Here is a 22,120-nt window from a genome sequence, read left to right on the forward strand (position 1 = left end):
ATTATCCAAAAAATCCAGATGTTTTTAAAACATGAAAGAATAAAATGTGTTATTTTCTTAATTATTGTAAGGGTTGATGAGGCTTCTTAGGGCTAAATGGGTCTCTGGCAAGGTTCTTAATGGAGAAGCAATAGAGTTAGCTCTAAAGCTTTTATGTGTCACAGGCCATTGTGTACATATTCTTTTCTTTTACAGAAAGCCTGCAAAAGCTCCCATTGTTCTGTGGAGATGTATGTGCCCCTTTAATCCTGGCCACAGTTTGCTCTCCCACATGGCTGCTGGCTCTCAACAACTCTGCCATCTCATTCATCTCTGCTTCATCTTCTTCGTGTGCTCTCCCCTCCCCACCCTGCCCATGGGCCTGGGAAACTTGCTGGCCCACTGGTCACCATAAACAAGAATGCCTTGCTGTTGTCAAGGCAACTGTGAGCAGAGTGCCTGTAATCTTTGTATTCATACACACACAGGCTGAATGGGAATCATGTTTTGGGGAAAAGAGGTCTCTCAAATTCAAAACAAACCCAAATTATCCTCCCCCCTTCACATACTCTCTGCCTCTCTTCTGCTGAAATGAGTGTGAATCAGTCATACTGAGGCGGAAATAAAGACATAACAAACAGTTCTCCAGAGTGCTTAGGACAAAGGGCAACACAGTACAGCATTCCCTAACAAAGGTGCTAGAGAGGAAATTGAACAAAATGTTTTGAGAATTAGGAAAGGTAGCAACAAGCATGGTAATAGAGAGTGTGGAAAGAGCTGTCATCAATTATGGGCATATATAATTACAGACTGCAACTTTTACAAAAAATGGTTGACTACCAGCCATTATTCTATTCCTTACCCAGCCAGATCAGTCATACAAATTAACCTAAGGTTGTATTATGGTGACTTCCTTGAGCCCAGGTGGATTATTATTAATTATGATTATGATTATGATTATTATTTATATTTTTCTTAATCATTGCAGACTGAGCTCTATAAAGTTGCTCTGAGATGGATATAAGCTAATTTGTAGTTTTGTGTTGTGATAACGTAAAGGGACAACCTTTCATATACAGTTTATCATAGTCCACACACACACACACACACACACACACTTGACCTTTTGACCTTTTAGCATTTTTACACATGAGCAGAATTTGATGGAACAGCTGAATAGAAAAGAGTACAAAGATAATAGCACACAGTGATCAGCAGCTAGCAACCAGGAGTAGCAAATGGGAGGTTTACAAGAGAGTTGGTATCACAGAAACTTGGTGGGAAAATATACACGACTGGAATATTGGTATAGAAGAGTACAGCTTGCTCAGATAGGACAAGCAGGGAAAAAAGGAAGGAGGTGTTGCCTTATATATTAAATATGTATACACTTGGACTGAGGTGAAGATGGTCATAGAAGACAGACTTGTTGAGAGTCTCTGGATTAGGTTAAAAGGGCTAAAAAACAAGGGTGATGTCATGCTAGGGATCTACTACAGACCACCTACCCAGGCAGAAGAGGTGGTTGAGATTTCTTTTAAACAACTAACAAAATCATCCAAAACACAGGATTTGGTGGTGATGGGAGATTTCAACTATCCAGACATATGTGGGGAAACTACACAGGGCACAGATTATCCATTAGTTCTTGGACTGCATTGGAGACAACTTTTTATTTCAGAAAGTTGAGAAAGTTACTTGGGGGACGGGGAGGGAAGCTATTCTAGATTTGATTTTAACTAGTAGGGAAGAACTGGTTGAAAATTTGAAAGTGGAAGGCAGCTAGGGTGAAAGTGATCATGGAATCATAGAGTTCATGATTCTAAAGAATGGTAGAAGGGAGAGCAGCAAAATAGAGACAATGAATTTCAGGAAAGCAGATTTTAGTAAACTCAGAGAGCTGATAGATAAGGTTCCATGGGAAGCAAGACTAAGAGGAAAAACAACTGAAGAGATCTGGCATTTTTCAAAGGGACATTATTAAGAGCCCGGAAGCAAACTATTCCTATGTGTAGGAAAGATAGAAATTATGGTAAGAGACCACCTTGGCTTAACAAGGAGATCTTACATGATCTAAAAATCAAAAAAGAGTCACAAAAAGTGGAAACTAAGTCAAATTACAAATGATGAATAAAAGCAAATAAAAAACCTCATTTTTTGAGGTTTACAGGATCTTTTGAAAAAGCCTTCCCTTTTCGAAAGAACGATGTCTAAACTGCGGTTTTACTTTCGAAATAGCACTTTTTTGAAAGAGAGCCATTATGTGATTATGCAAATGAAGCACGGGAAATTCAAATCCCAGCTTCATCTGAAGTTTCAAAGTGCCTAATTTACATCCCTCTGTTGAAAGAGGGATGTAATCTAGACATAGCCTAGGAAAACATTCCTAACTGTGAGGGTGGTTAAACAATGGAATGGATTGCCTTGGGGGGTTGTGGAATCTCCATCACTGTAGATTTTTGAGAGCAAGTTGGATAGACATCTATCAGGGATGATCTAAATGGTGCTTGGTGAGGGCAGGGAACTGGACTTGATGACCTTTTGAGGTCCCTTCCAATTCTGGTATTCTGTGATTCTATGAGGGATTGAGAGAGCTAGATACACCTACCATTCTCTAAACTTAGGTCAATAACCCCTCGCCCCCCAGAAACGCCACAACAGAAACAACAAGAACAACAACATAAAAAAGCTACAGGAGTAAAAAGAAATGCTGGCAGAAGTCCAGCAGAAGAATTGGGGTTATTCAGTTTATTGCACCAAATGCAGCATGTATGATTACTCGCCTTGTGAGCAGGTGACATATATGTTGCTTTTGTGCAAGGTGCTCATGGCTCTCAGCAACTGAGTATGGGCTCTTGAGAATGGAATGGTTGACCAGGAGCAGCTAAGGAGACAGAAAGGTACATATATGAGACCTACCCTCAGTCTGACAGCCTCAGTGCTGTTGAGGTCTGCTGTTGAGGATGAAAATGTTTGTCAAGAAAATAATCTTACAGCAGTGGAGTGGATTCCTCTCCGGGGGAGGGAAACCTCTTATTAGGACTTGACAGGTAATAGTAATGAAGGTTTTGAGAATTAAAAATACAGATAGTTGGGTTTGTGATGAGTGGGAGATCCACATGGTGAATTGACTGCTAGGTGTGTAGATTGCAAATCCCTTGAGACAGCTAGATGATGCTGGGGAGGAGGTAGTCATGGTATATATAAGTAACAATGACATAGGAAAAGGAAGGAGAGATGTTCTGGAGGCCTAATTCATGCTGCTAGATAAGGGAATAAGGTCTAGGACTTCAAGACAGCATTCTCTGAAATGCTTCCAGTTCCATAGGCAGAGTGAGTTATATAGGCAAAACTGCATGTGTGGATGAAGTGATGGTGTAGAGAAGGAGGATCTTAGGGTTATTAGGAGCTAGAGAACTATTTGGAAAAATAGAAGTCTATGCAAGATGGATGCGCTCCACCTAAATCAAAATGAAACAAGATTGCTGGCATTGAAAATTTAAAAAGGACTTAAAGGAGTTTTAACATTAAGGGCTGGAGGAAAGTTGACAGATGCAGAGGAGTTTAGCAGCAGACATCACATAGGTGAGTTTCTAAATTCTAGTAAAGAGGAAAGGATAGAAGTTAATAAAGTACAGTTAGGAACTGAAGATAAACAGTGAAATGACAGAGTGTATTTAAGTTACATTATAAGAAAGCAGAGAACTAAAATGTGAAAAAATAAGTGCTCATACACTTATGCTAGAAGTCTAAATACTAAGACGGAGTGGACTTGAGTGCTTGATATTAAGTGAGTATATTGACATGGTAGGTATCACAGAATCTTAGTGGAGTGATGACAATAAATGGGACATTGGAATATAAGGGTACAAGATATATAGGAATGACAGAATAGAGTCATGCAGGTGGGGGTATGGCACTATATACTAAAGAAAGTATAGAGTCAAATATAGTAATCTTAAATTAATCAAACTGTACCATAGAATTGCTATGAATAGAAATTCCATGCTTGACTGATTAGAACATAACAGTAAGAATATATTACTGAACACCTGTTCAGGAGGATGATGGTGATTGTGAAATGCACAGGGAGGTTAGAGAAGCTATAAAAATAGCATAATGACATAAGAATGATCATATTGGATCAGACCAAAGATTCATCTGTCTTTCTGTAATGTCCAATGCCAGGTGATTCAGAGAGAATGAACACAACAGGTTATCATCAAGAGACACTATTATTGCCCATCCTGGGTAATAAATAACTATTGATGGACATATCTTCCATGAATTGATCTAGTTCTTTTTTGAATTCTTTTATAGAAAACTCAGTAATAATGGAGGATTTCAATTATCCCCATATTGACTGGGTACCTGTCACCTCAGGACAGAATGCAGAAATAAAGTTCTAGGCAGCATTAATGATTACTTTTAGGAGCAACAAGTCCTGGAAACCATGAGAGGAGAGGGAATTCTTGATTTAGTCCTAAGCGAAGCAAGGTCTGGTCCAAGAGATGAATATAATTGAGCCACTTGGTAATAGCAATCATAATGTAATGAAATTAACATTCATTTGGGTGGGAAAATACTAAAGAAGTCCACCATAGTAGCATTTAACTTCAGAAAAGTGAACTACACAAAAATAATAGGAAATGACACAAAAATGAAGTGCCTGCAAGCTTTATGGAAACTTTTTTTTTAAAACCATCATAATAGAGGTACATTCCAAATTAAAAAGAATAGGGAGGGGACTGAAAAAAATGCCACCATGGCTAAACTACAGAGTAAACAATGTGGTTAGATGCAAAAAGTTCCTCCTTTATAAATTGGAAGTCAAGTCCTACCATGGAAATTTGAAAGAAGCATAAACACTGGCAAGTCAATGTAAAAGTATATAATTTGGTAGAGCAAAAAAGAATATGAAGATTTATTTTGAGCAAAAGACTCAAAAACTAATAGAATTTTTTCAAGTACATCAGAAGCAAGAAGCCTGTCAAACAATTATTGGGGCTACTTGATGATGGAGGTGCTCAAAGAGCACTGAAAGAAAATAAGGCCATTACAGGGAAGTTAAATGAATTATTTGCTTTGGTCTTCACACAAAGGATGTAAGGGAGAGAGCCACACTTGAGCCCTTCTTTTTAGGTGACAAACCTGAAGAATAGTCCTAGACTGACAGTAGAGGAGTTTTTGAGGCAATCAAATATGAAATTACAGAACTATTAAGTGTATTGTATAACTTATAAATCACTTAAATCAGCTTCCCTACCAGATAGCTGGAGGATAGCTAATATGAGGCCAATTTTTAAAAAAATTACTCCAGAGGAAACCCTATCAATTATAGTGATAGAAATGTAGCCGTGTTAGTCTGGTGTAGCTGAAACAAAATACAGGACTCTTTAGCACTTTAAAGACTAACAAGATGGTTTATTAGATGATGAGCTTTAAAGTGCTACAGAGTCCTGTATTTTGTTTCACCTATCAGTTATGTTTGAGAAGCCTAACCTCCAGCAAAATAGGTTAAAACTATATTAAAGAACAGAATTATTAGACCCATAGATGCATGTGATTTTTGGGGAAGAGTCAACGCAACTTGACTGAAGGGAAATCATGCCCCAACAACCTATTAGAATTTTCTGAGGGAGTCAACAGGCAGGTAGAGAAAGGTGATCCTGTTGATGTATTATACCTGGACTTGCAGAAAGCCTTTGATAAGATCCCTTTTTGAGGCTCAGAACAGTTATGGAATAAGAGGGAAGGTCCCCTTGTGGTTTAGTAATTGGTCAAAAAACAGGAAATAAAGGTTAGGAATAAATGGTCAGATTTCAGGATGGAGAGAGCCAAATAGTGGGGTCCCCCAGAGATTTCTATTGGGACAAGAACTGTTCATAAATAACCTGGAAAAAAAGGTAAACAGTATGATGGCTGCAGATGACATTAAATTATTCAAAATAGTTAACTCCAAAGCAGAATACAGAGAGTTAGGGATCTCATAAAACTAGATAACTAGGCAACAAAATGAAAAATAAAATTCAGAGTTGACAAATAAAAAGCAATACACATTGGAAAATTATAATCCAAAATATACATATAAAATGATGCAGTCTAAATTAGCTGTTACTCCAAGGTCTCTTTCTGAAGTGGTAATTGTAGCTAGATCTCTGAAAACATCTGGTCAATGTGTAGCAGCAGTCAAAAAGCTATCAGAATGTTAGGAACCATTAGTAAAGGGAAAGCCAAGAACACAGAAAATATCTTAATGCCTCTGTTTTAAATCCACGAATACTGCATGCAATTCTGCTCATCCCATCTTAAAAATATATATTAGAAACAGAAAAGGTACAGCAAAGGGCAACAACAATTATTAAGGTTAAGGAACAGCTTCCATATGAGTAGAGGTTAAAAAGACTGCAACAATTAAGCTGGAAAAGAGATGAGTAAGGGACACCTTGAGGGGATATAAGATGTCTATAAAATAATGAATGTTATGGAGAAAGTGAACCAGAAGGTGGTGTTTGCCCTTTCCCGTAATTCAAGAACCAGAGGTCATCTGATGAAATTAATAGGCATCAGGTTTAAAACAAAAATAAAAAAGTACTTTTTCACACAGATGTACTTCTTTGCTCTCCTAACTAAATATTATCCGAGACAAAACATAGCAAAGATTTTTCCCCAACCCTTTTTAACCTTCTTTAATAAAATAAAGCTGTTGTGACAGCATAGTTTTAATATATGGCGAGTTGTTATAAAGCAAAGTGATTTAGGTTTTTCGTTAATATTTAATATGGCAGATAAATAGAAAGTGACATCTTAAAACTAATTTAAATTAATACTAGGTCGACATTTTGGAACAAAATTGGCAACACGCTCTTTCCAAAATATTCTTTTTAACATACATTTCCCTGAAAGTTTTAGTCTCAGTTTTTTCAAAATTAATCATTGAAAAGATAATGTTTTTGTTATTAATTATTTACCTGATTATTAGGACTGTCAAGCAATTAAAAAAACGACTTGCAATTAATCGTACTGTTAATAATAATACTGTAATAATAATACATCCCCCCCACTCTGACCCAATGCCCTTACCCCTCCCACAGAGCCAGGCCCTCCCAGCCCCTCCGCTTTAACCCAGAGCTCCTGCCCGCCTCCGGAACTAGCCACACCTCAGCTCCCCTGCTCTAACTGAGTGCCCCTGCCCACCCTCTGAACCAGCCAGTCCCCCACTCCGCTGCTCTAACCCAGTGCACCCACCCCTCCCCCAGAACCAGGTACCTCCAGCACCCTCGCTCCAACCCTATGCCCTCACCCCTCCTGCAGAGCCAGGTACCCCAGCCCCCCTGCTCTAATCCAATGCCCCACCTCTCCCGCAGAACCGGGGACATAACCAAGCAGGGCAGCAGGTAACACGGTGACTCCGTGGGAGGAGCCAACCCCCCACATTGGACCTGCCCTGGGTCTTACTGGAGCCTCTGCTGCTGTTGCCATGCACTTTTCCCTCCAGGTGCTGGGGTGCGTGCACAGAGTGGCCATGAACTGTCCAGGCACGCAGCTCCATATGTTCCATTTGACAGTCACATGCCGCCGCTGCCTCCTCCCCGATCCCCTTTGCAGGGCAAAATCCTCGACATTTTTTGCCATTTAAAAAAGCCGGCCGGATGGATCTTTAACAAGTGAAAATGAGGACATGTCCGGGGAAAAAACAGATGTATGGTAGCCCTAGATTAATGTGTGTTAATTTTTTTAATGCCTGCATTAATCGCAGGCATTAACACATGTTAATTGACAGCCCTACTAATTATCCTTTTACAGAGGCTTTATTATGAGGCTTTAGTAGTTGCTTGGAAAAGTCCATAATGATAGAATAGTAATAAAGACAACTGTTGATTCTTAAATGTGGCTGTGACGGGATGTACCAGCCCCGCACTGTGAAAGCTGAGCCTAATCAGGTCCACCTGGCTGAAAAAGCCCTTCCCCCGCAATCCTGCTGGGCATGCTCAGACTGTAGCCCAGGTATAAAAGCCTAGAGGGAGGCTCAGTCTGGACTGGCAGGTGGAGGTGAAGGGCCTCAGGTGGGAGCTCCTGAGCAGCAGCTGGCCACTCAAGAGGAGAGCTGTGGAGGCGCCAATGCCAGTTGGGACGTGACCACCGTGGACCTCTGGGAAAGCATGGCTCCTGAGGAGTCAAAAGACCCAGCCACCACGTGGGAAGTCGGCCTTTTGGACCAGGTAGGAAGTGGCCCGGGGGGGTGTGAAGAAATGGACTCTCCCGCCCAGAGATCCTCAGGGTATTTCAGTAGGATTCCCTGTCAAGGGAGTTGTAGGCCGTCCTGCCACTCACAGGGCCCTGGGCCGGGACCCGGTGGAGTAGTATGGGCCTGGGTCCCCCTGCTGGGGTACAACTCCTACCCCCGTGACTAGGCTCATCGGGCCGTCCAGCCCTGCCTTTAAGGGCCAGTGATTGACTCTAATACTGACTTTGGCTATTGCTCCATCCAGCCCTGCCTTAAAGTAGACTTTGTTTAACTGCCTCTGGCGATCAGGCCATTCAGCTCCAAGGGGAGGGGCCAGACTAGCAGTGATTTACCAGTTATGTGGGACATGCTACAAGGTCAGATACCCTGGTTGCACAGGACCCTACCCACCAGTGAGGTGAAGGAAGGACTGCCCTGCAACAGTGGCTCAATTTTTAAAAAATTGTCTTTCACTCCCTAAAGAAACAGTCTTCGATCATGTCTACAGTGCAGGAACTTTATCAGCAAAGATGTGGCGCCATAGCTATGCTGGCATAACACCCAATGTATTGACAGAAGGTATTTGTCACACTTCAAGGCAACAGCTCCCATATTTCCTCTTAATTGTTTAGCAAGGGCATCCACTCACTGGCTTCCAGCTCCCTAGACATTGCTTTTCTGATGGAGACATGCATCTCTCTCCCTTCTCTCTCCAGGCTGCACATTTTCTTGCCTTCAAAGTGTTATTCCCAGCGCAGACAGGTTGCAAAAGGACACCTTGCTTGCTTTTCAGTAATGGATAATTGTGTGACTACCCACAGTTAGAGTTACCACACATATCTTTCTGAGCAAGCCTACTTTAGTCTTAAGGTAAAAAGAGAAAACACACTAAATGTTAACAAAGAAAACATAATAAAAGGATGTACACACATGCTAATAAGCTTAACTGAGTTACCCTTCATCCCCTGTTCTAACATGGATTCTGGCAGGATCAGACCTTTAAATCTTCACCTTAGAGGATTCCTTATGGTTAAAAGTTCACCATGGCATCCTAAAAACAGGCTTAGTTTTCCCTTTATATATTTGGGGGGCGGTGGGTATCTGCAGTTTCCAAGAGCAAGCCATTAGAAGACAATATATTTCCTTCCCAGAGCTTAGCTTCAGAATTCTGGATTGAAAGTATGTCATATACATTACTGAGGTACTTCCTAGGAAATCCACTTCACAGGTATTGTTGCAAAAAAATTTTTTTGAAGTTCATAATGCCTCACAGAAAATGCATTAGTCAGTCTGTTACAGAAGGTGCATACATACATTCAATGATAACACACACAATTGCACATTTAATGTGGTTTAGCCTAAAGGTATTAATGCTTATTCAGTGAGGTTTAATTCAGTTCAGTAAAGATTATCTTAATTGTATAAGGTTTGTTTGGGGTTTTTAAAAAATATTGTCAATCTGACGTGAATTTTCTGTTGCTGAAGGAACACAACTTCTTGAGTGATAGAGGATAGGTTGACAGAAACATTTCTTATGTTGATCTAGATGCCTTTGCCTTTATGCTGGGTGGTTAATTTGGCATAGGTTGAGCAGTAAGGGGTGTGGGTTTTTTGTGCTCCTAAACATTATAGCTGTGTCAGTCTACATTTTACATGTGATCCAGGCCTTTCAAGGACCACTCCCTATCACCTACATCTTTCCGAACACTGGAGGATGCGTGAGATGACATCTGGAGATTGTAAGAATGATTCCCACTGTGGGTGATGGTACGATATGTGGAATAACAAGATCAGAAAAATTATCTGACTGGAATGTTTCTAAAGAAAAAGCCATTAGTTAGCTTAATCCAGTGGTAATTTTTGTCTGACTATGGCCAACATTGTTTGGGCTCAGTGTGTCTTTTGGGAGGTACTGACCACACTCCAGATCCACTGAAGCCAATGGAAGTGGAGGATATTGAGTGCCTCTCTGGACCAGGTCCTAAATTAATACCAAAGTAGACAGAACTTCTGATTTAAAGTTAATCAATCAACATAGAATAAATAATGAAATTGCAAAGAAGTACAACATTGTTAATGTTTACAGATACTTAATACTACAGCTTCATCTATGTATGTTAACTCACCAGTGCTAAAATTATTACAATTAATGACAACCTGAATGCCCATTAAAAATGTGCCTAAAATGCAGCATTGTGTAATGTTTTGCTGTGAAGATCTGCTTCATGGTCAAAGATGTTGACAGGACCCTTACATTTCTCAATTCCACTTATCTTTACTTAGCTAGAAGTTGTAATAATCAGATTATACATGTTAATATGTTTTGTTTGCTTTATTCAAACACGGCATGAAAAAAAACCCTCATGAGAAAATGCAGTATTAAAGAATGTAATTATATTCAAGCCACACTTATATGGCTGTGAGACTATCTACCTAATAACTGTGTGCAGAGTTTTCCAGTGAAAATCCCACTTCTTGAGCCAATCATAGAAAGTAGAGACCATAATTAAAACATGGGAGTTGACAGGGCATGGAAAAGCCCCCAAAAGCCCAAATGAGCAGCGGAATAGAATGATGTGATGCAAGGGATTCTCACAGACCCTTTGTTAACCTTTTGTTAACAAAACTAAAAGGATCATTGCGATGATTCTCTGCATATGATGGCGTGACACCCTCCCCCCTGCCACTTCCTGGAGACTGCTGAATCAGAGATGACTGATTCCTGGTGCTTATACTTTTGAATATATCCTTCTAAATGGACCAGATTGTACTAAATGCCAGGTATTTTTTGCCAGCAATGGACATCTCTGGATGTTTCTGTAGTCACACTCATTTCACATGACACAACTAGGAAGAATTCTGCTATCAATAGGTTCAGTATTTTTGTGAGAAAGCAAAAGACTTGCTACAATAGCAAGTCTGCCTAATATAGTATTGTTTGCCAAGGGGTGTTTCATCCATCCCTCCTTAGTTATGGCTATGCAGGACCATCTAAGGAGGGTCCTGAGCAACCCTCCCCTGCCCCAGCCCAGGTCAATCCCCTCTACTGGAGGCCCTGTCCTATTCCCCTTCCCTAGCCCTGCCCCTGTTCTGCCCCCTTGCAATGTAGCCTGGGGAATTATGGGGGCCTGGTGTGGTGGCAGCAAGGGTCATCCCCTCCATGCACTAAGGTGGCAGGAAGGCCTCGTAGCCTGCTCCACTCAACCCCAGTGTGCCGCCCTCTCAACTTGCTGCGCTCCACTTATCCACTGTGGCGGGAAGCAGAGTGCCCTGGGGTTGGGGTGCTCTGCTTCCCACCACCATTGAGACACTGCGTGCTGCAGTGGGCGGGGAGAGGGTGGCGGAGTGGAGCAGAATAGGCTTCTGAGCTAGTCTAGCTCCTGCTGCGACAGTGACTGCGGTAGATACCTTCTGCTGCTGTGCCAGTCCCTCGGCATCGGGTAATCCCATGGTTCCCATCCTATGAATGGTTTGGGTGGCTGCCATGGGACCCCCAGAAGTGTGCTGTCTGGGGTGACTGCCTCAAACCATCCTATGGATGGGACAGCTCTGTTTAAACAGAAAATGTTTAACTAGTTGAACAATAGATGAATTGATGTTTAAATAGATGATTAACTGAATAGATTTCCTAGTCCTGGCATGATTTTCCGCAAATGCTATTAACGGCAAAGTTTTCCGTTAAAAGCATTTTTGGAAAAGAGTGTCTAGATTGGCACAGACGCTTTTCCGCAAAAGCACTTTTTGTGGAAAAGCGTCCGTGCCAATCTAGACGCGCTTTTCCGCAAAAAAGCCCCGATCACCACCTTCGCAATTGGGGCTTTTTTGCGGAAAACAAATCTGAGCTGTCTACACTGGCCCTGTTGCGCAAAAGGACTTTTGCCTGAATGGGAGCAGCATAGTATTTCCGCAAGAAGCACTGATTTCTTACAGTAGGAAGTCAGTGCTTTTGCGGAAATTCAAGCGGCCAGTGTAGACAGCTGGCAAGTTTTTCCGGAAAAGCGGCTGATTTTCCGGAAAAACTGGCCAGTCTAGACACAGCCATGTACTCTTGGTACACAGAATTTTATCACAGGAAGGTATACTTTTACAGAAGCCTCTTAAAATATTGGCAGAAAGTCAGTAAATAGAGTGCATGTGTTCTCAAATAGTTTTACTCTGTTATGTCTTTTGATACTTTATACCACACCAAAACTAAATGCTAGAAAAGTATTTTTATTTTTGTTGTTGAACACTGATATTTAACATCATTATTATTCCTTTCTTTTTACAGTGTAAACCTCACCATGTTTGGTGCAAACACATTAAAACTGCCAATTTATCATGTAATGTAGTGATTTACAATTGCAGTAGTACACGATTTGCTTGAAAATGGTTTCAATTTGAATATTGCAACTTCATCAGACAGAGTCTATTAACGAAAGCAGGGGAAAGTTAGATAAACCTCTCCAGGGTAATGACCGGTATTACTAAGTAATCTGAAACTACACTATTGTCCTTCATAGTTAAATGACAGGTATACTGTATATTAAGAGCTCTCAAATGTTGTATTGCATTGTATGTAATCGATCCTGTTACTGCAGGAAACTGCAGTGCAACTATTGTTGCAGGAATATACTGTAGTGTTCTGCAAACCACAAATGATTTAGTTTGAAGTGCTGCAAGGTAACAAGAAACTTTTGGATAACCAAATGCTAAAGTGCATTTCCTGAAGCCCACATCTACCAGAGCAGGGCCCTGCTGTGGGGCTGTTTAGATACCCATTTAACTCTTCACATTATTCCATCCTTTGCTCACAGTTTTGGAATGTGCCAAAACAATATGTTTTTTGAAGGGAAACTAGGGAGTAATTTATCATCTTTATGCGTGCTAAGCAGAGCAGGAGGGAGAAGCAAGTGGAGATTCACAGCAAGCCATGAAGCAGTGATTAGTAACAGCTGACAATCTCAGACCAAGACTCTTTTTTGCTTTGGTTACTTCATTGTAATAGCAGAGTACAAAGGACTGACTGTCCCAGTGCCAAGAATCAGAAACCCAGGAACACAGAAAATAGCTGCTCAAATTTTTTGTTGGTAACAAAACACTGCAGCTACCTGTGCAGTGCAGTTCTAAAAAAGAAATCCTTTTATGTTCAGGTCAAGCCTATTAAGTTCTCCTAGAAATGTGATTTTCCTCCTAGGTTTAAAGCTTCCCATTCACAAGAACAATGGCAAAAAACCCCAAAACAAAACCAGAAAATACTTGCTTAAGAAAAAGGCTTGCCAGCTGAAATTGGTTGGCTCTACTCATGTTAAATAAGCGTGATGTAACATGATAAATTACTTCACTTTAATTAGAAGTAAGTTCATAGTAGTAACTGGCAAAGCATAGCAAAATCACATAATTTGAAATCTACAGAGTTTCTAGTTAGAAGGCAAATAAATGTCACAGTAATGCAACAAATATCTAAAGTATGAAAACTAACTAAATGAAAAATATTGCCTTCCCCTTATTCTGTACATTATTGTCACAAATATTCTGGCAAGATATTACTGTTCATAGAGATGCAGACAACTTGCTTGTCCAGCTGTGTTTAGCATATTCTACCTATGAACTACAGGATACGTTGGTTTATAAATGTAGTTCAAGGTATTAGATTTAATCTATTAAGACTTTGCTCTGGATTCTGGTAAATTAAGACCCTGATCCTTCAAAGCTATTCTGTACATATGAAGCATGACAGTCTATGAATAGAATGTATAATATCTGATTGGAAACTTGTGATGAAATCACATAATGTGACATGCATTTTGGCTACATCTACACTACAAAGTCTTTGTAGTGCAAAAACCTGTGGTGCGTCCACACCTCAAGCGTGCTTTTGGTCTAAAGGTCTAGAGAACATGACCTATGAAGCCAGGCTTCATGAACTGGGCTTGTTTAGTTTGGAAAAAAGAAGATTAAGGGGGGACATGATAGCGGTTTTCAAATATCTAAAAGGGTGTCACAAGGAGGAAGGAGAAAATTTGTTCCTCTTGGTTTCTGAGGACAGGACAAGGAGTAATGGGCTTAAAGTGCAGCAGGGGAGGTTTAGATTGGACATTAGGAAAAAATTCCTAACTGTCAGGGTGGTCAAATATTGGAATAAATTGCCAAGGAAGGTGGTGGAATCTCCCTCTCTGGAGATATTTAAGAACAGGTTAGATAGACATCTGTCAGGGATGGTGTAGGTGGAGCTTGGTCCTGCCTTGAGGGCGGGGGGCTGGACTCGATGACCTCTTGAGGTCCCTTCCAGTCCTATTATTCTATGATTCTATGATTTTGCGCAAGTAAATCAACAGTAAAATGGCAGCACAGAGGGCTTTTTGCGGTGTAGGTAAACCTCCTTCTATGAGGCATAACTCCTTTTTGTGCCTCAGCTGTTGCGCAAAAAGGCATGTATGGATGCTCTGTAGGGGTTTTTTGTGCAAACAGAGTCTATCTGAAAAAGCACAGATGTTCTGATGGTCATTCACAGAATGGCCATCAGAGCATCCTTGTGAAAGAGTGGTCATACAGTGTGGACGCTCTGTTGTGCAAAAGTGCATCCACAAAAGACTTCTTCCGCAAAAACCCGGCAGTGTAGACGTAGCCCTAGAGTATACTTGGTGAACTCTAACATATTCCTAAATTAATAGTATCTATATTGGGCCTTACATTGGGCACCTCAGATAGCAGCTTTAACAGAATCTTTCAATTAACTTCAGTGAGCATTGGGACAGGTCCATAATGAAAGAGGAGAATATATCACACATTCAGTTTTTCTGGAGGTCATGATAATTAAAATGATAGTGGCTTGTCTGCACTAGGTTTCCCAACATCATTGCCGCCAGTTGAGTTACCCTAGTAGTAATAGTAGTAGATACCATTCAATTTTGAGAGCATGTGGATATGCATTATGGCAGCACTGGCTGTGGCTGAAGCAACCGACTCGAGAAAAACAATCTCTGTTGCATCAGTCACATTTAAGTGTGGTATTTTGACCCTTTGGGCTCTACCTTCTGCAAACTCTTCTCTTCTCAGCTAAGGTAGACTCTTGTAACTCCACAGATCTTTCTTAAGCTCTTGTTTCCAAAGGTTGTGGTCCTGAGAGTGATCTTCCCAGTTATCCACATTCATGTCCACTTCTTTGAGGTCTTGCTTGCACACATCCTCGAAACACAACTTTGGGCATCCTTTGGGTCTTTTTCCAGATGCCAATTTGATGTAGAAGATGTCCTCTGGGATGCATCCATCATTCATTTGACACAAATGCCCAAGTCAGGAGAGGTGGTTTTGTTTGAGGAGTGTTTCCATGTGGGGTATGCTGGCTTCTTTGAGTACCTCATTGTTAGTGACTCTGTCCCTCCATGAAACTCCAAAGATTCAACAAAGGCAACACTTACAAAAGCTGTTGAGCCTCTTTTCCTGATAAGATTATAAGGTGTATGCCTCAGTCTTGTACTGAATTGCTCTAATAACACATGCCCAATACATGCACATGCACAGATCTTTGTATGTTCTGTCAGTCTGGTGTTTGCCCTACCCTCTGGCTAGGTCTAAATATTGCTATGGCAGCTTTACTGATTTTTGGTTGTTGAGTTCCATTTTAAGTGAGAGGTTGATTGTGATAGTGGACTCCAGGTACATGAACTCACTCACCACTTCAGATTAATAGGTGTTGATCCTGATGAAGGGTGCTTTTCAACTTCTTGGCATATTAGCTTAGACTTTTTTTTAAGCTTGTGATAAGCCCAAAGTCTTGGCAGGCATTGGAAAAACTCTGCATGAGGTTTTGGAAATAGTTGTCTTTGTGGGTTGTCACTGCTGAGTTGACAGCAGAGACATCTTGGAGGAGGAACCGCTGAGTCTTGGTTTTAGATCTGAGTCTTGCAAAGCTGAGCAGCTTTCCATCAGATCTTGTGTTCAAGTAAATTCCTAGAGTTGAGAAACCAAAAGCTTGTTTCAATAGCAAGAAGAGGATCCACACTATGAATCTGGAAAGTGCTTGTGGATAGTTCTCTGAAAACATCCACACAATGTGCAGCAGCACTCAAAAAAGTAAACCGAATGTTAGGAATCATTTAAAAAGGGATAGAGAATAAGATGAATATATTATTGCCTCTGTATAAAAACATGGTACACCCACCGCATCTTGAATACTGCGTACAGATGTGGTCGTCTCATCTCAAAAAAGATATATTGGAATTGGAAAAGGTTCAGAAAAGGGCAACAAAAATGATTAGGGGTTTGGAACAGGTCCCATATGAAGAGAGATTTAAAAAACTGGCATTTTTCAGCTTAGTAAAGAGGAGACTAAGGAGGGATATGATAGAGATCTATAAAATCATGATGGTGTGGCAAAAATGAATGAGGAAAAGTTATGTACTTCTTTCCATAACATAAGAACTAGGAGTCACCAAATGAAATTAATAGGTAGCAGGTTTAAAACAAACAAAAGGAAGTTTTTCTTCACGCAGCGTGCAGTAAACCTGTGGAACTCCATTCCAGAGGAGGTTGTGAAGACCAGGACATTAACAGGGTTTAAGAAAAAACTAGATAAATTCATGGAGGTTAGGTCCATCAACGGCTATAAGCAAGGATGGATAGGAAAGGTGTCCCTAGCCTCTGTCAGAGGCTGGGACTGGGTGACTGATGAGGGATTGCTTGATGATTCCCTGTTCTGTTCACTCCCTCTGGGGCATCTGGCACTGGTCACTGTCAGAAGACAGAATACTGGGCTAGATGGACCTTTGGTTTGACCCAGTATGGCTGTACTTATGTTCTTTTCAATCACGTTGTGATTCAGGATAGATTCTGTATACAAGGGTCTGAAATCTGTTCAGGATGACTTAGGTAAAAGATTTCTCCATGATACTAAGAAAGGATATGCCATGATAGTTGTTAAAAATCATTCCTATCACCCTTGTTTTTATAGAGAGTGATGATGTTGTTGTTTCCCATTTTTTCATACTTCACATTCTTTCTAGCACAGGTAGAGAAACCTATGATAGTGTTGTTGTAGGATAGGATTTTTTTTTGCATTTTATAACGTGACAGTTTGCAATCTTTTCCAGGGGCCTTTCCATTAGAGAGGACATCTATGGCATGACTAAGCTCTTAAACAGTTGATTCATCATCAGGTAGGTTCATAAGAGGCAGACTTTGAATGGTGTTGATGTCTACACTACAGCGCTAATTCGAAATAACTTAGTTCGAATTAGTTAGTTCGTATTAGCTTAGTTCGAATTAACGCATCCAGACTAAAAAACTAGTTCGAATTAGCGTTTTGCTAATTCGAACTAGCATGTCCACATTAAGTGGATCCTGAACTGGGGTTAAGGATGGCCGGAAGCAGTGCCGGCAGGGCATCAGATGAGGACTTAGAGCATGGAGCTGCTGTCTCAGGCTAGCCGAGGGCTATGCTTAAAGGGACCCGACCCCCACCCCGGACAGACAGTTCTCAGGGGTGCCCTGCTTGCAAAGCAGTCCTGGCTTGGCTTACCCGGAGTACCCACACTGGGCACATCACAGCACTCGGCCATCAGCCCGGCTGCACTTGCCGCAGGCTGCCATCTGGGGAGAGAGGGCAATTGGGGGGCTGCAGGAGAGCTTCCACCCCCAGAAGCCTGCAGAGCCAGCCCAGTCCTCCCCATCGGGGGCTCGTACCCCATTCCTCCCTCACCTCCTTCCACTTATCCCTCCCTAGCCCCCCTTCCTGATGTACAAAATAAAGGACAATTGTGTTCAAAAATAGAATCTCTCTTTATTGAACAAAACTGGGGGAGACTGGGAAAAGGAGGTGGGAGAGGGGAAGAGAGAGGGTGGGAGAGGGGAGGGCAACTAAAATGATCAGAGGTTTGGAACAGGTCCCATATGAAGAGAGGCTAAAGAGACTGGGACTTTTCAGTTTAGAAAAGAGGAGACTGAGGGGGGATAGGATAGAGGTCTATAAAAGCATGAGTGGGGTGGAGAGGGTGTATAAAGAAAAGTTCTTCATTAGTTCCCATAATAGAAGGACTAGAGTACACCAAAGGAAAAGAATGGGTTGCAGGCTTCAAACTAGTAACAGAAAGTTGTTCTTCACAAAGCAAAGAGTCAACCTGTGGAACTCCTTGCTGCAGGAGGCTGTGAAGGCTAGAATTGGAACAGAGTTTAAAGAGAAGTGAGATAAAGTGATGGAGGTTGGGTCCATGGAGTGGTATTAGCCAGGCGGTTGGAGTGGTGTCCCTGCCCAAAGTTTGTGGAAGGCTGGAGAGGGATGGCACAAGACAAATGGCTTGGTCACTGTCTTCGGTCCATCCCCTCCAGGGTCCCTAGGGTTGGCCGCTGTCGGCAGACAGGCTACTGGGCTAGGTGGACCTTTGGTCTGACCCAGTACGGCCATTGTAAGCTCAGAGCTCAGGGTCGGGGGTCTCAGTGGACCACCTTGATTTTCATGCAAACCTGCTCCTGGGTGGCCAGGCTGGCAGCTCTCCTGCCCTAGATGGCCACTTTCCTGTGCCTAGTGCAGAGGTCGTGGACGAGTTCCACGATGTCCGCGCTAGACCAGGCGGGTGCCCGCCTCTTGCGGTCCCGGGCAAGCTCCCGGGAGCTGCCAGCCTGGTCCTGGGAAGAGGGGGAGGGCTGGGGGGCATCGGGTAGCTGGCTCGAGCCGTGCCAGGTGCAGGGTCTGCTAGCTGGGTGCTGGCAGGCTTGCACCTGGCATGGGCACTGTAGCCAGCCCGTGCCCCTTTAAGTGGTCCAGGGCCGGGAGGGGGGCATACGAGTTTCCCTGGTGTTGGTCAGAGTGGCCACCAGGGAAAGCTGGGGAGGGCTAGCCTCCCACTAGTTTGAATTAAGGGGCTACACACCCCTTAATTCGAACTAGTAAGTTCGAACTAGGCGTTAGTCCTCGTAAAATGAGGTTTACCTAGTTCGAACTAAGCGCTCCGCTAGTTCGAATTAAGTTCGAACTAGTGGAGTGCTAGTGTAGCGCCTATCAAAGTTAATTCGCGCTAACGTCTGTTAGTTCGAATTAACTTTGTAGTGTAGACATACCCTGAGACAGTACAGGATGGACCTCCCTGGTCCAGCACCCTCAGGACTGAGTTGTCTTGAACAAGGGATTTTGCTGAACATGGGGAGGTCATTTTTGCCCCCTTCTACTGCCCCCCCCCCCCAGCCCAGCTCTGCTTCTTGCCTGGCCTCCTGGTGGGCTCCCCATGTACAACCAGCTCTGCTGCCCTGCCACCACAGCCCACAGGCCCGCTGTTGGGGCTCTCAGCTTCATTGTGGCAAACCACTGCCCTGCCGCTGGTGCTTCCAGTCCCACCAGCCCTGCCGTGGCAGCACTGGGGCCCCACCAGCCCACAGATCCAACACATGGACTTCCACCCCTCCCCACCCCCTGTAACAGACTGCTGCTCAGCCACTGGGGTTCCTGACCCAGTCAGCCCTACCAGGGCAGCACTGGGCAACTTCTGGGGCTCCTGACCCCGCCATCTCTGCCATGGCAGCACCGTGATCCTGCCACCAAGGCTTCTGGCCAACCAAAGCAGACTGCTGCCCCGCCGGAGCCTGCTGGCATTCTGGCTGTCCTGCCGTAGGCTCAGCTGGACTCCTGCAGCAGGGTTCACAGCCGTTGGCCTCCCTGCAGCCAGCCCGGCTGGGTTCCTCGCCCCCACAGGGCTCCTGCCTCTGACCCTTCCTGGCCCCCACAGGGCTCCTGATTTTGACCCTCCAGGTCTCTCTTGATGTTGCCGTACCAGGGAGACCGGGTTGAAAGACGTCCAACCTGTAGTTTTGCAGCTGGAGTGGCTGATAATTGAAAGCAGAGATGTGGGCAGAGGTAGAATTTTGAAGGACTTTGTAGGAGACAAGTCTCAGAGGGGTAGCTGTGTTTGTCTGTATCCGCTGAAACAAGGAAGAATCCTGTAGCACCTTAAAGACTAACCAGTTTATTTGGGCATAATCTTTCATGGGTAAAACATGGTTTTTACTCATGACAACTTCTGCCCAAATAAGTCCATTAATCTTTCAGGTGCCATAAGACTCCTCATTTCCGTAGGAGAGAAAATTATGTATTGTATTCTCTGATGTCACATGCAAGAAATTAAATGATTTGAAAATGATTTGATTATCACCAAGATTCAGATACCCAGAATATTTTCTGACCCTCTGTTGATAGGTGTCAGTGTTGGGGAAGATTCTATACAACTCTGATATTCCTACATTCTGGTAAATTTTCTGCTGGATGATTAAGCCAATCTTTCACAGGAGCAGTACAATAAAAATGACCTTAGCTGGGGGCCAGAACATTTTAAATTCTAAAACCAATGAAGTTCTAGAAGGTTCTAAATTATGAGATTTTTGTCTTTCCTCTTCCTAGTGGGGACTAGTACATGGATCTTAACTATATTAATTTCAAAGATTATTATTTTCAGTATAACTGGCAAACATTCCACATACTGCAGCAGAAGCAAAAATAAACAACTCCATATTATTTTGATAAGGAGACAATTGGATTTCTCTCCCATGTGTTTTACTTCTTAGTTGATTCTGCACTCAGATTTTAGGAGTTTTTTAGAGCCTACAAAAGAAATACTAGAGAAGTCAGTGAAACAAATATCTTTCTTGTGACCTACTGTATAGGGCAAAATATTACTCAGGTGTTTCTTAGTTTTCATATATGTACTGCATGTGTTGGAGCAGGAATGTTAGCTTGTCTTAACCTGAGATATAGAAATTCAGGACAGACAGGTGTTTCAAAATGTTTAGCTTCCCCTTTGACCTCAATACTCATACAATTGTGCATGAAGTATTTAGATCCAATCATCTCCACAAATATGCATAGATGGTGTTTTATTGCAGTGCACACCTTCTTTCCTTCAGGAAACAGGAGCAATATTGGCTGCATGGTCCTGGATCTCTTTCCCTGGGACTCTGTGGATGCCATTCCACTCGTGTCCCTGGGTCTGGATATTTATGGAGTTATGGTGCAGGTACTATTCTCTGTTTGATCTGTGGCTTTATATATGGAAACCAAGGAGGAAGTTAAAAAATCTGTTTTAAAGCAGTCTTAATTGTTGTGGCTGATATTAAACAGACACAGGGGTCCTTAGAAAATGGTAGTATGATTTCTTCAAGGAAACTTGTTGCCAGGTGGAGAGCAAACCCTCAGAGCTACATTGAAGCGTTGAAATTCATGCAGTATGATTTCTGACTCTATAGATCTGGGGAATGAGGTTCCCTGCTTTCCGTGTTAGAGGGAATGATGCCTAGTAAACTCCACAAGGTGAACATCATGGAGTTTTTTGCCTCCTCTAGCACTCAAGAATGTTATTACTTAGGAAGGGGAGTATGTTCCTTTACATTTTCTACTAACACTCGTATCCATGTGTTAGGATATTTATGACAATCTGAATGATAGACCTTTACTAGAGGACTGTGACGGGGCGTCTCTGTTACTCCAGGGTGCCATTTTGAGAGGGTAGGGAGAGCTGCAGTCATGCATACCAAGATGCTTCTTGCTCTTTTACCCCTTCCTCTCAGGATCAAGCAGAGAGGGGAAAGTACGCAGCTTGCATCACATATTCCTTTGCCCCTACCCCTCACCAGCTGGGAGCACGAAGGATTCCCAGAAGCTATTTATTTGCCTCCTGCTGGGCCTGAAGCCATCTTCAGGCAATGTCAGTGATTAGGGTGCTGCTGATAGTGCCCTGTCACAAGGACATGTGCTTCAGGGGGTAGTTAAGTTAGTCTGTTACAGAAAAAAACAACAAATGGTCTGGTAGCAATTTATAGACTAACAAAACATGTAGATGCTATCATGAGCTTTGGTGGGCACAGCCCACTTCTTCAGATGACCGAAAGTGTGAGTTTAAGATGTGCACACCCAAAATAAATAGCAGAGGGGAACGGGAGGGTGGAAGGGAAAAA

The 22,120-nt window shown here is 42.5% G+C and overlaps 1 protein-coding gene and 1 long non-coding RNA gene across 2 annotated transcripts in view; one reads left to right on the forward strand and one right to left on the reverse strand.

Moving 5' to 3' along the window:
- Window positions 1-22,120, reverse strand: part of SLC1A3 (solute carrier family 1 member 3) — an 88,991-nt gene that overhangs the window by 26,585 nt on the left and 40,286 nt on the right. The window lies entirely within an intron of this gene.
- LOC142829969 (uncharacterized) lies at window positions 8,023-10,396 on the forward strand. Its single transcript, XR_012904949.2, has 2 exons — window positions 8,023-8,201; window positions 9,871-10,396. It is a non-coding gene; the product is annotated as an uncharacterized LOC142829969 (long non-coding RNA).

Source organism: Pelodiscus sinensis, chromosome 6, assembly GCF_052426305.1.
Source record: "Pelodiscus sinensis isolate ZL-2025 chromosome 6, ASM5242630v1, whole genome shotgun sequence".
NCBI classification, from domain to species: Eukaryota; Metazoa; Chordata; order Testudines; family Trionychidae; genus Pelodiscus; species Pelodiscus sinensis.